This window comes from Delphinapterus leucas, chromosome 2 (genome assembly GCF_059928025.1).
Source record: "Delphinapterus leucas isolate spDelLeu-1000000601 "Yukka" chromosome 2, BTC_Dleu_Yukka2, whole genome shotgun sequence".
Taxonomy (NCBI): domain Eukaryota; kingdom Metazoa; phylum Chordata; class Mammalia; order Artiodactyla; family Monodontidae; genus Delphinapterus; species Delphinapterus leucas.
The window spans coordinates 58,473,409-58,486,396 of NC_143130.1; positions in this window are offsets into that span (position 1 = coordinate 58,473,409).

Sequence of the window (12,988 nt, forward strand, 5' to 3'; positions counted from 1 at the left end):
AAATGAAACTTGAGGGTTTTATTTTAAGTGAAATAAGTCTCACAAAGAAACACAAATACATATGATATCACTTATATGTGATATGTAAAAAAAACTGAACCCAAAGAAATGGAAAATAGATGGGTGGTTGCCAGAGGTGTGTAGGAGGGGATTAGGGAAATGGGTAAATGTGATCAACAAGTATAGACTTACAGTTATAAAATAAATAAGTTCTGGGGAAGTAATATACATCATGATTACTATGGTTAACAATACTGTATTGTATATTAAAAATGCTAGGAAAGCAAATCTTAAAAGTTCTCACCACAAGATTAAAAAACTTTGTAACTATGTGAGGTGGTGGATGTTAACTAAACTTTTTGTGGTAATTATTTTGAAATATGTATGTATATATATATCAAAACATCTGATTATACACCTTAAACTAATACAATGTTATATGTCAATCTTATCTCAATAAAACTATGATTAATAAAGAATATGCCAATGAAAATGTGTAAAAACAGAAACATTCTAAAACATAATTGTTGAAAAGTTTATATTTTTCTTATGAAAATCTTTTTAATTCACTTTTGCTTCTCAGTTATTTTTAAATTGATCATGAGAATTTCAAGTGCTAAATACACAAATCTAACGATCATCCTAAGTTATTTTTCTTGTTGACAAATTAGGGAAGAATAAAAAAAAATATCTCAAAAGCAAAGATTCTAAAAGTTAAACATGTGGTTATTCATTTTTATTTCTTTAAAAAAATCTATCATACTTGACATGCAGCAAGCAATTCATCTTTACTGCACACTTGTTCTTAGTTTGGATTTATAGTTTTATAATTTTAAATATCAGTGGAGGTAACATAAACTCGTCCACTAAACCTCAGTAGAAAAATTTTGTGTGCACTATAATTAATGCTGAAAACGCTGAACACATGCCTATTTTATTTTACCAGAAACTTATATAACTAACCTTATTATCAAAGATTATACTAGGTAAAGTGACATTTAAAATTACATATATTTCTATATATCTGAGAGTTTTAGAAATAATTTTTACAAGCATTCATTTATCTCTAAGCCAATTTGAATACACTATTTAAAGAACATTATAAGTTAATTTTTTAATATCCAGAGGTAGAAAAATGTATAATTTAAATTCCCATCAACACTGCATAAAAGTTCCTTTTTCCCCACATCCTCGCTAACACATTACTTGTTGTCTTTTTGATAATAGCCTTTTGGATAGGTGTGAGATGAAATCACACTGTGGTTTTGATTTGTATTTCCCTGATGATTAGTAATGCTGAGCTTCTCTTCAAATGTCTGTTGATCATCTGTATGTCTTTGAAAAAATGTCTAATCAAGTCTGCTGGCAAATTTTTAATCAAGTTGTTTGTGTTTTTGATATTGAGCTGTATGTGTTTTTTGTATATTTTGGATATTCACCCCTTATCAGATGTATCATTTACAAATATCTTTTCCCATTCAGTAAGTGACCTTTTCATTTTGTTGATAAATTCCTTCACTGTGAAAAACTTTTTAGTTTAATGTAGTCCTATTTGTTTATTTTTGCTTTTGTATTCCTTGCCAAGGAGACACATCCAAAAAAATATTGCTAAGACAAATGATGAAGGATATACTGCATATGTTTTCTTTTATGAGTTTTATGGGTTTTATCCTACATTCATAAACATGGTATATCTTTTCATTTGTTTTGTCTTCAAATTATTTCATCTGTGTCTTATAGTTTTCTGAGTATGGGACTTTCCCCTCTTTGGTTACAGTTATTGCTAAGTATTTTATTATTTTTTTATGAAATCATTATTGAGACTATTTCTAATTTCTTTTTCTGATAGTTTATTTCTAGTTTATAGAAATGCAACAGATTTCTGTATATCAATTCTGTATCCTGCAACTTCACTGAATTCATTTATGAGTTCTAGTAGTTTTTTTGCTGGCTTATTTAGGATTTTCTATATATAGTAAAGTCATCTGCAAACAGTGATAATTTTACTTCTTCAATCCCATTTGAATTTCTTTAATTTATGTTTTTCTTGTGTGATTGCTCTGGCTAGGACTTCCACTACTTCCAATGTTGAATAAAAGTGACATGAGAGGGGATCTTTGTTTTGTTCCTGATCTTAGAGGAAATGTTTTTCAGCTTTTCACCATTGTACTCAGTGTTGTGTGTGAGTTTGTCATATATGGCCTTTGTTATGTTGAAGTATGTTTCATCTCTCCCCACTTTATTGTTTTTATCATAAGTGCATATTGAATTTTGTCAAAAGTTTTTTATGCATCTATTAAGATTATATTATTATTTTTATTCAATTTGTTAATATATCACTTTGATTTGCAGATTTTGAATTATCCATGAATCCCTGGGATAAATTCCATTTGATCATAGTGTACTATCCTTTTAAGGTATTGTTGAATTCGGTTTGCTAAAATTTTGTTGAGGACTTTTGTATTTTTGTTCATCAGTAACATCAGCCTGTAATTGTGTGTGTGTGTGTGTGTGTGTGTGTGTGTGTGTGTGTGTGGTTTTGGTGTCAGGATGATGCTGGTCTCATAGAATGAATTTGGAAGTATTCCTTTCTTTAAATTCTTTGAAATACTGTGACAAGGATAGGAATTAACTCTTCTTTAAATGCTTCGTCAAATTCACCTGTGAAACCATCTTGTCTTGGACTTTTGTTTTTTGGCAGTTCTTTTATTATTATTTCAATTACATTACTAGTAATCAGTCTTTTCATGTTTTCTATCTCTTCCTGACTCAGTTTTTGGAGATTTTACATTTCTAGGAATTTATTCATTTTTAGGTGTCCATTTTATTGGTGTATAATGATTATACACCAATTGATCATAGTAATCCCTTCTGCTATTATTTTTTCTATAGTGTCAGTTGTAACTTCTTCACTTTCATTTCTGATTTTATTTATTTGGGACAACTCTCTGTTTTCTCTGATGAGACTGGCAAAGAGTTATCACTTTCATTTTTCTGTTCAAAGAACCAACTCTTAGCTTCATTAATCTTTTCTATTTTTTTATCACTTTCTTTTACTTCTGCTCATCTTTATTGTTTCTATCCATCTGCTAACGTATTTTGTTTGTTGCTTTTCTAGTTCTTTTAGATGAAGGATAGATTGTTTATTTGAGATTTTTCTTGTTTCCTGAGGTAGGTTTGTATTGCTCTAGACTTCCCTCATAGGAAGATGTAAAATTGTCATTATATGCAGATGACATGATATTGTATATAGAAAACCCTAAAGATTCCAAACAAAAACTACAAGAACTGATAAATGAATTCAGCAATGTAGCAGGATGCAAGATTACCACACAGAAATCATTTGCATTTCTTCAAAATAACAATGAAATATCAGAAAAAGAACATAAAAAACAATTACTTTTAAAATCACATAAAAAAAATACTTAAGAACAAACCTAACCAAGGAGGTGAAAGACTTATATGCTGAAAACTATAAATCATTAATAAAGAAAATTGAAGATGATTCAAAGGAATGGAAAGATATCCCATGCTTTTGGGTTGGAAGAATATTGTTAGAATGGCCATACTACCCAAAGCAATCTACAGATTTAATGAGATCCCTGTTAAATTACCCATGACATTTTTCACAGAAATAGAACAAATTGTTCTAAAATTTATATGGAACCATAAAAAGACCCAGAATTGCCAAAGCAATCCTGAGGAAGAAGAACAAAGCAGGAGACATAAGACTCCCAGACTTCAGACAATACTACAAAGATACAGTAATCAAAACAGCATGGTATTTGCACAAAAGCAGACATATGGATCAATGGAACAGAATAGAGAGTCCAGAAATAAACTCACACACCTATGGTCAATTAATCTTCAACAATGGAGCCAAGAATACAATGGGGAAAAGACAGTCTCTTCAGCAAGTGATGTTGGGAAAGTTGTACAGCTGCATGTAATTCAATGAAGTTAGAACACAGCCTCACACCATATACAAAAATAAACTCAAAATGGCTTAAATACTTATCAATAAAATAAGATGTGACACCATAAAACTGCTAGAAGAGATCATAGGCAAAAAAGTCTCTGACATAAATCGTACCAATGTTTTCTTAGGTCAGTCTCCCAAGGCAATAGAAATAAAAGCAAAAATAAACAAATGGGACCTAATCAGACTTACAAGCTTTTGAAAAGCAAAGGAAACAGTAAACAAAATGAAAAGAAAACATACGGACTGGGAGAAAATATTTGCAAATGATGCAAATGATAAGGGCTTAGTTTCCAAAATATACAAGCAGCTCATACAATTCAACAATGACAAAAAAACAACAACCCAATTGAAAAATGGATGTAAGACTTAAATAGTCATTTCTCCAAAGAAGACATACAAATGGCCCCAGGCCTATGAAAAGATGTTCCACATCACTAATTATTAGAGGAATGCAAATCAAAACTAACAGACTTGTGGTTGCCAAGGAGGAGGGGAATGGGGGAGGGATGGATTGGGAGTTTGGGGTTAGCAGATGCAAGCTATCATATACAGAATGGATAAATAACAAAGTCCTACTGTATAGCACAGGGAACTATATTCTAAATCCTGTGCTATACCATAATGCTAAAGAATATAGAAAAGATTGTACACATATTTATAACTGAATCACTCTTCTATACGGCAGAAATGAACACAACACTGTAAATCAACAGTATTTCAATAAAAAATTAAAAATAAAGATGATAAACAACAAGCTCCTACTGTATAGAATAAAGAAATATAGTCAATATCTGTAATAAACCATAATGCATAAGGAAAAAAACTTCCCTCATAGAGCTGTTTTGCTGTGCCCCATAGTTTTTGTAAAGTTAAGTTTCCATTTTCATTTTATTTCTTTTGTGACTCTTTGGTTGTTTAATAACATAATGTTCAGCCACCATGTATTTGTGTCTTTCAGGTATTTTTGGTTTTGCTTTTTGTAGTTGATTTCTAGTCTAATACTATTTGTGATCAGAAAAGAAACTTGATATGATTTCAATATTAAAACTATTGTGAGATATTTTTACCCTTTCAAAGAACCAGCTCTTTGTTTTATTGGGGTTTTTTTAATCTTTATTTTACTTATTTCCTCTCTGATCTTTGTTATTTCCTTCCTTCTGCTCTCATTAGGTTTTGTTTTTCTTCATTTTCTAATTATTTTAGGTGGTAGATCAGGTTGTTTATTTGAGATTTTTCTTGTTTCTTGAGGAAGGCCTGGATTGCTATGGACTTTCCTCCAAGGACTGCTTTTGCTGCATTCCATAGATTTTGTATGGTTGTGTTTTCATTGTCATTTGTCTCAAGGTATTTTTAAATTTCCTCTTTGATTTCATCTTTGACCCATTGGATTGTTGATGAGTGTAATATCCTCTTATTGTGCTGATCCATTTATGTTTTATAGTGTTCTTTATCTTTCTTTATGGCCTTTGTTTTAAAGTCTATTTCGTCTGATGTGAGTATTGTTATCCCAGCTTTCTTGTCATTTCTTTTGCATGAAATATATTTTTTCCATCATATCACTTTCAATCTATGTGTATCCTTTGCCCTAAGTGGGTCTCTTGTAGACAGCATATTGTACACTCCTGACTTTTTATCCAATCTGCAACTTTATGTCCTTTGATTGGAGCATTTAATACATTGACACTTAACGTAATTATTGATAGAAATGTATTTATTGCCATTTTAATCCTATTTTTCCTGTTGATTTTGTATTCTTCTTTGTTCCTTTCTTTCCCTTTTTGTTTTTCCCTTTGTAGTTGGATGATTTTGTTTTGTATTATGTTTGTGTTCTCTTCTTTTTGGCTTTTGTGAAACTGCTGTATGTTTTTGATTAGTGCTTACCCTGTGTTTCAAGTATGTTAACCCCTTCCTATATTTACTTGCTTTAGACTGGTAGTCATATAAGCTCAACACATTCTGAAAAAAAAATCAACATTTTATTACTATCCTTCCCCACATTTTATGATTTTGAGGCCCTCTTTTACATCTCATGTTTATATTTTGCTGTTCATAGTGATTATACTCACTTTCACAGAAAATTTTTATATCATTATTTTAAAAAATCTGTGTACTGGCTTAAGTGATTTATTTTCCAATGGTGATTTTCACTTTCCTTTATATTTTTGCTTTTTATCTATTTAGAGAAGACTTTTAATATTCCTTTAGGACAGGTTTAGTATTGCTGTAATTTTTAGTTATTGCTTCTCTGAGAAATTCTTCCTTTTTTTTTTTTTTTTTAATGGTACACGGGCCTCTCACTGTTGCAGCCTCTCCCGTTGCAGAGCACAGGCTCTGGACATGCAGGCTCAGTGGCCATGGCTCACGGGCCCAGCCGCTCTATGGCATGTGGGATCCTCCCGGACCGGGGCATGAACCCATGTCCCCTGCATCGGCAGGTGGACTCTCAACCACTGCACCACCAGGGAAGCCCCTCTGAGAAATTCTTGATCTCTCATATTCTAAATGATAATCTTGCTGGGCTGAGTATCCTAAGTTGTAGGTTTTTGCCTTTTAGGATTTTGAATATATCTTGCTACTCCTTTCTGGCCTGCAATGTTTCTGTAGAGAAATCAGCTGATAGGTTTATGGGGGTTCTCTTGTCAGTAACTCTTTGTTTTTCTCTTGCTAAATTTAGTATCCTGTCTTTACATTTAAATTTTGTCATTTCAATTATAATATGTCTGGGTGTAGGTCTGTTTGGGCTCATCCTGTTTGTGACACTCCCTGCTTTCTGTAACTGGATATCTGTTTCCCTTTAAGTTTGGGAACTTTTCAACCATAATATCTTCAAATACATTTGAGATCCTCTTTTCTCTTTCTTCTCCTTCTGAGATACTTATTGAGCATAGATTGGCACACACATCCCATAGGTCTCTTATCTTGCTTTATTTATTTTTTTTCCATTTGTCTTTCTGTCTGCTGTTCTAGTTGGGTGATTTCCATTATTCTGTCTTCCAGATCACCTCTTCTGCATTATTCAATCTGCTATTTATTGCCTTAAGCTCAGCTTTCATCTCAGCAAATGAGTTTTCTAAATTTACTTCGTTCTTTTTTATAGTTTCTAGTCCCCTTTTCCTAGAACTTTTTCTAGATTATTCTAGCAATCTGAATTTCTATCAATAGCCCTTTTTAGTATTTTCATTATCTACTTTTTTAAAACATCTTTATTGATGTATAATAATTTACAATGTTATGTTAGTTTCTGCCATATAACAAAGTGAATCAGCTATATATATAAATATGTCCCCATATGCCCTCCCTCTTGTGTCGCCTTCCCACCCTCCCTATCCCGCCCCTCAAGGTGGTCACAAACCACCAAGCTGATCTCCCTGTGCTATGCAGCTGCTTCCCACTAGCTATCTATTTTACATTTGATAGTGTGTATATGTCCATGCTACTCCCTCACTTCATCCCAGCTTACCCTTCCCCCTCCCCGTGTCCTCAAGTCCATTCTCTACATCTGCATCTTTATTCCCTACTGCCACTAGGTTCATCAGAACCTTTTTTTTTCTCTTATTAGATTATATATATATGTGTTAGCATATGGTATCTTTTTTCTCTTTTTGACTTACTTCACTCTGTATGACAGAATCTAAGTCCATCCACCTCACTACAAATAACTCAGTTTCATTTCTTTTTATGGCTGAGTAATATTCCATTGTATATATGTGTCACATCTTCTTTTTTTTTTTTTTTTTGTGGTACACGGGCCTCTCACTGTTGTGGCCTCTCCTGTTGTGGAGCACAGGCTCCAGACGCGTAGGCTCAAGCGGCCATGGCTCACGGGCCCAGCCACTCAGCTGCATGTGGGATCCTCCCGGACCGAGGCATGAACCCGCATCCCCTCCATCAGCAGGCAGACTCTCAACCACTGCACCACCAGGGAAGCCTGCCACATCTTTTTTATCCATTCATCTGTCGATGGACACTTAGGTTGCTTCCATGTCCTGGTTATTGTGAATAGTGCTGCAATGCATATTGCGGTACATGTCTCTTTTTGAATTATGGTTTTCTCAAGGTATATGCCAAGTAGTGGGATTCCTGGGTCATATGGTGGTTCTATCTTTAGGTTTTTAAAGAACCTGCATACTGTTCTCCATAGTGGCTCTATCAACTTACATTCCCCCCAACAGGCTTCCCTTTCCTCCACACCCTCTCCAGCATTAATTGTTTGTAGAGTTTTTGATGATGTCCATTCTGACCAGTGTGAGGTGATACCTCATTGTAGTTTTGATTTTCATCTCTTTAATGATTAGTGATGGTGAGTATCCTTTCCACAACGGGAGATGCCACAACAGTGAGAGGCCCATGTACCACAAAAAAAAATAATAATAAAAGTAAAAAAATAATGCCTTAGGTTTCCTAGTTCTATGTGGTGAGCTTAAGTGGTATATTTGTGGCGTATGGTTTCTTTTTAATGCTCAGTATTTTATACACTAATAAAATAAGAAAAACATAGCAATATGCCTAGTCCATTCCATTGGCTATCAGATTTTTAAAATTGAATTATAGCTAATTTACAATGTTGTGGTATATTCAAGTATACAGCAAAGTGATTCATGTTGATATATATATGAATATACATATTCTTTTCAGATTATTTTCCATTATAGGTATTACAAGACACTGAATATAGTTCCCTGTACCATACAGTAGGTCCTTTTTGTTTACATATTTTTTACATAGTAGTGTGTATATGTATATGTTAATTCCAAACTCATAATTTATCTCCCCCCACCCCCCTTCTCAATCCCCTTTGGTAACATAAGTTTGTTTTCTACGTTTGTGAGTCTAGGTCTGTTTTGTAAATAAGTTCATTTGTATCATTTTTTAGATTCCACATATAAGTGGTATTATATTACAGTTGCCTTTGTCTGACTCATTTCACTTAGAATAATACCTTCAAGGTCCATCCATGTTGCTGCAAATAGCATTATCTCATTTTTTTTATGGCTGAATAGTATTCTATTGGGTATATAGATATAATAATGTTTAGTAAACCTAGGTACAACAGAAGTATTATACTTAACATTGATGACTTTAAAGACATGTCTATATATTTTTTGACATGTCTATATTAATCAAACCAACAAGCTTAAGCCACATTCAATACCAGATATCTGTTCAGTACTGAATATTTTCCAGGTGACATGAAACTGAATTTCATTCTAGCCAGATTATTTTCTATTTCTGAGTATTTATATAAGTGCTTAATTTCCTTTAAGTCAATTAAATAGAGCTCTTTTATGAATTTTTTTGGCAATACCATACATCTACAGCACACATATAGATACATATGAACACACAAACAAACACAGAGATCTCATAGTTTCCATTCCAAAATTTCAGCCATGAGTCATGTACACCCATCAGTCTACAAAAGAGGTTGGATTAAAGTTGGGTTTCTGGCAGATGGAACAAATCAATTCCACTTGTCTAGATGGCTAAACCTTTTTTACTAATATTTATGGAAAAGATGCTTAATATTTTTATTTGGCCTTACCAAGTTCTGAATTATTTATCACCTTTTTCAAAATTTGCATTTTTTTACATCTTTATTAGAGTATAGCTGCTTTCTGCTGTACAACAAAGTGAATCAGCTATATGTATAAATATATCTGCATATCTCCTCCCTCTTGAGAAAATTTTCATTTTAAAAAAGATGGCAGAGATAAGGGTTCCTGGAGAAAACTAGGTAGGGCATTTGAATCTCAAAGGCAGATGCAAGTTCCTCCTAGGATGACTTTATTTCCCCTTTGTTTAATACTTACAAGCCTCTTAATATAAATAGGAAAAGCTTTGGGAGTGCTAAAATGATTGGGGGCGCTTTAGATTATTTTTGGAGCCACACCTCTGGTCCTTTAAAGACTAGATTTATAAAACAAGGACAGTATTTTTCTTTTTTGTAAAGAATTGTGTGGCTATCTCAGTGATACGGAAGGACTGATATACCCTATGTTGGAATGTTTTATTTTTCCTCATTTAGCTTAGGGGAGAAGTTCTGCCCCAAAATTTCTATCAGGTATCTTAGCTTAGTCTGACGAGTGGGCTTCCATTTTGGAACTCTATTTACAAACACTTTTGGGGATCCTCCCTGGGTTTAAGGAATTTTAAAAATATGGCCTTCAGTCAGACCTTTGATCTGAGGAGGCTTGCCTACAGCCTCATGTGATTCCATTTTTAAAGGTAACGACAATTTCTAGCCTTTTTTTTTTTTTCCATTCCATTCTTATCCTTAGGCACCCTCAACTTGAATTTTATAAGCACACAGAATGGAGGCATTCATGGCATTACAGTGTCTGTATTTGTCCACTCAAAGGAAAATGGATAGTGGGAGTCTGGGTGCAGGGGAATGCAGAAGAAAGTGACCTTTAGTTATAGCACTGTGAACAAGTTTAACAACCCATAGTTTAAAAGCTTAGATGTGGTGGCATGGATATCACCTCTTGCTTGGGACTGAGGTAGATTCCTCCAGCCAAGAGCAATTGTTTTCCTTGGTGGGTACCATCTCTGTGGGGATCTCCAGCTTGGACAATTGTGTGGAATTTAGTGAGCAATCCCTTCCCAACAATGGGGGAGGCACATAGACATGAGCAGAAACTGATGTGCAAGGGTAAAATTTCCTAGCAAACAGTTGAGGAGAGGGTTGAATCACTTGGTTTTGGGCTCTCCATCAATCTCCATTATCATACAGGATTGGCAGGACAAGGGTCAAGGAAATCATTCAGCACAGAGTAGGTGGCCCCCATATCCAATAAGAAAATAACTTTCCTACCTGCCATGTCAAGGTTTACCTGAGGCTCCTCCAGAGAAATGACCAGGTGTCCTTTGGGAGCTAGGAAGCATACGGGGCCCCATCAGTCTTCAGTCCTCTCAGCCATCATTGGTTTGGGGACCGCTTCAGGAATGGAGGCAGTCCCGCTTCCAGTGGTCTTCTCTGTGTGTCGGGCAGGGTCCTGCTGGACTTTTCCCATACCGGGGGCATTAGTTTTTCCAGTGGCCTTCTTGGCCACACTTAAAACAGATGTTTTCTTGGTGAGACAGTGGCTCTTATCCAGGCTTCCTGGATCCTGTCCTCACTACGAGTTTTCACAAGGGAAGGTAACTCTGAGGTGGTGCAGGGGTTACGGTTGCCACCAGTAAGTTGTGCTTTTCATTATTGTCCCCAAATCCTGTTTGCCTCTTCACCCCATCTCTATTGTTAAATATTCTGAAGGCCAAATCCATGAGCTGATTCTTGGGGGTCTGGAGTCATATAGCTGCTCTTCATAATTTTCTCCTAATGTCTGGGGCCAAATGCGTGATAAAGTTGATATTTACTAGGACTTGCCCTTTGTGGGTGTTGGGATTTATATTGGTATATCTTTTAAAGGCCTCCGTCAAGCAGCCCTAAAAAAAGCCAGAGTCTCACCTTTTTCCTGTGTTACTTCTCTGACTTTGTCATAATTGACAGACCTAACAGCACACCTTTTCATCCCCTCTCTGAGACAAGTTATCATGTGGTTCTTGCATTCAATCCCTCTACTTCCCTGTTGGTAGTCACAGTGGGGGTCTTGGTCAGGGATTGCATCACCCCCCACACAGTAAGGTAGGTTATATGTCCTTGATTTCAGGTTTCAATTTGCCTGTATGTGCCTGGGCTGCACCAAGTATCCAGCTTTCTTCTTCAAAGCTTCAGCAGGTAGAAAGGAGGACATGTAGGTCACCCCAAGTATGTTCATAAGACATTGTCATTTTGGTAAATTCCTCCATAAACTGACTGGTGTCCTCAGAGAAATGTCCAAATTTCTCTTTGCAAATAGCCAAATCTGCCATAGAAAAAGGGATGTGGACTCTGATTGTTCCTCCTTCACCAGCCAACACTTCCCTTAAGGGACAGAGTTTGGTGATAGGAGGTCAGTAGGTAGCCCCACTACAAGTAGTACTGGTGGGACTCTCTTCTGGTGATGGAAGAGAGGGGGCAGACTTGGAGGGGTATGGTAATGGGGTCTGTGGATGCCCAGATGGGGCATTAGGTTAGATGGTCTGGAGGACTTTTCCCCCTCAGAACTGAGGGAGGTAGGTGTTCCTGGCTGTGGACCTCAAGGAGGTGGACTCATAAGGGGATCATCTAAAACATCTGGCTCTTGTGGGGGAAGAAAGCACTTTGAAGGGAAGTGAACAAAGCACAACTTGTGGGAGTTCTTTAGACCTGGATTTTGGAAAAGGGCCATGAACATTTGAATGTATGACTTCCCCTAATTTACTTTTCCTTTTACAAAATAGGACTAACTGCAAGATGGTATTGTAATTCAATGACCCATTTTCTAGCTAGATCTCTTGGTCCACTAGTTTGTACTGGGGCCATGCAGTATTGCAAAAGAAAATTAATTTCTTTTTTTAAACCACCCTGTCTAAATTTTCCCCAATTAGCTAATATATCCTAGTGAGATGTTTGTAGTTGCCCCCATATTTTTATTGGGATGTCTTGACAAGATGGGGGTCTGTTGGATCCTGGCCAGATGGTAGTTATTTGTCCTGCCATTCTCCATTGTCAACAGTAGGGTCCCTTTGAGCACCTGAAGTCTTCCTGGCCAGTTAGCCTGAGGAGGCCCCTTGGATTAGTCAAGGAAAGGAACAGGAGCCAGTGGGAGAAACAGTGACCAGAGTGCCAGAGCCTAAACCTTTCAGAGAAGGAGGGAGGAGACCTAGGCACTGAGCCAACTAAACAGATTAACTTTATTATTGAAACAAAAGAAAGAGAAACAAATAGAGCTGCAGGGTATGGCTGGAGTGCTACAAGGCAGTGATAACAATACAAGGAAAAGATTCCCTAAGGATATGGTCCTTGTGATGTTGAGGAGGACTACTTCTCCACAGAAATAAAAGAGGCAACATCCAACCTGCTGGCAAAGGTGGCAAGGAGGCTCAAGGATCAATAGACAGTCCAAGAAGTCAGGAGAGGAGGATATAAGTGAAATCCAGGAC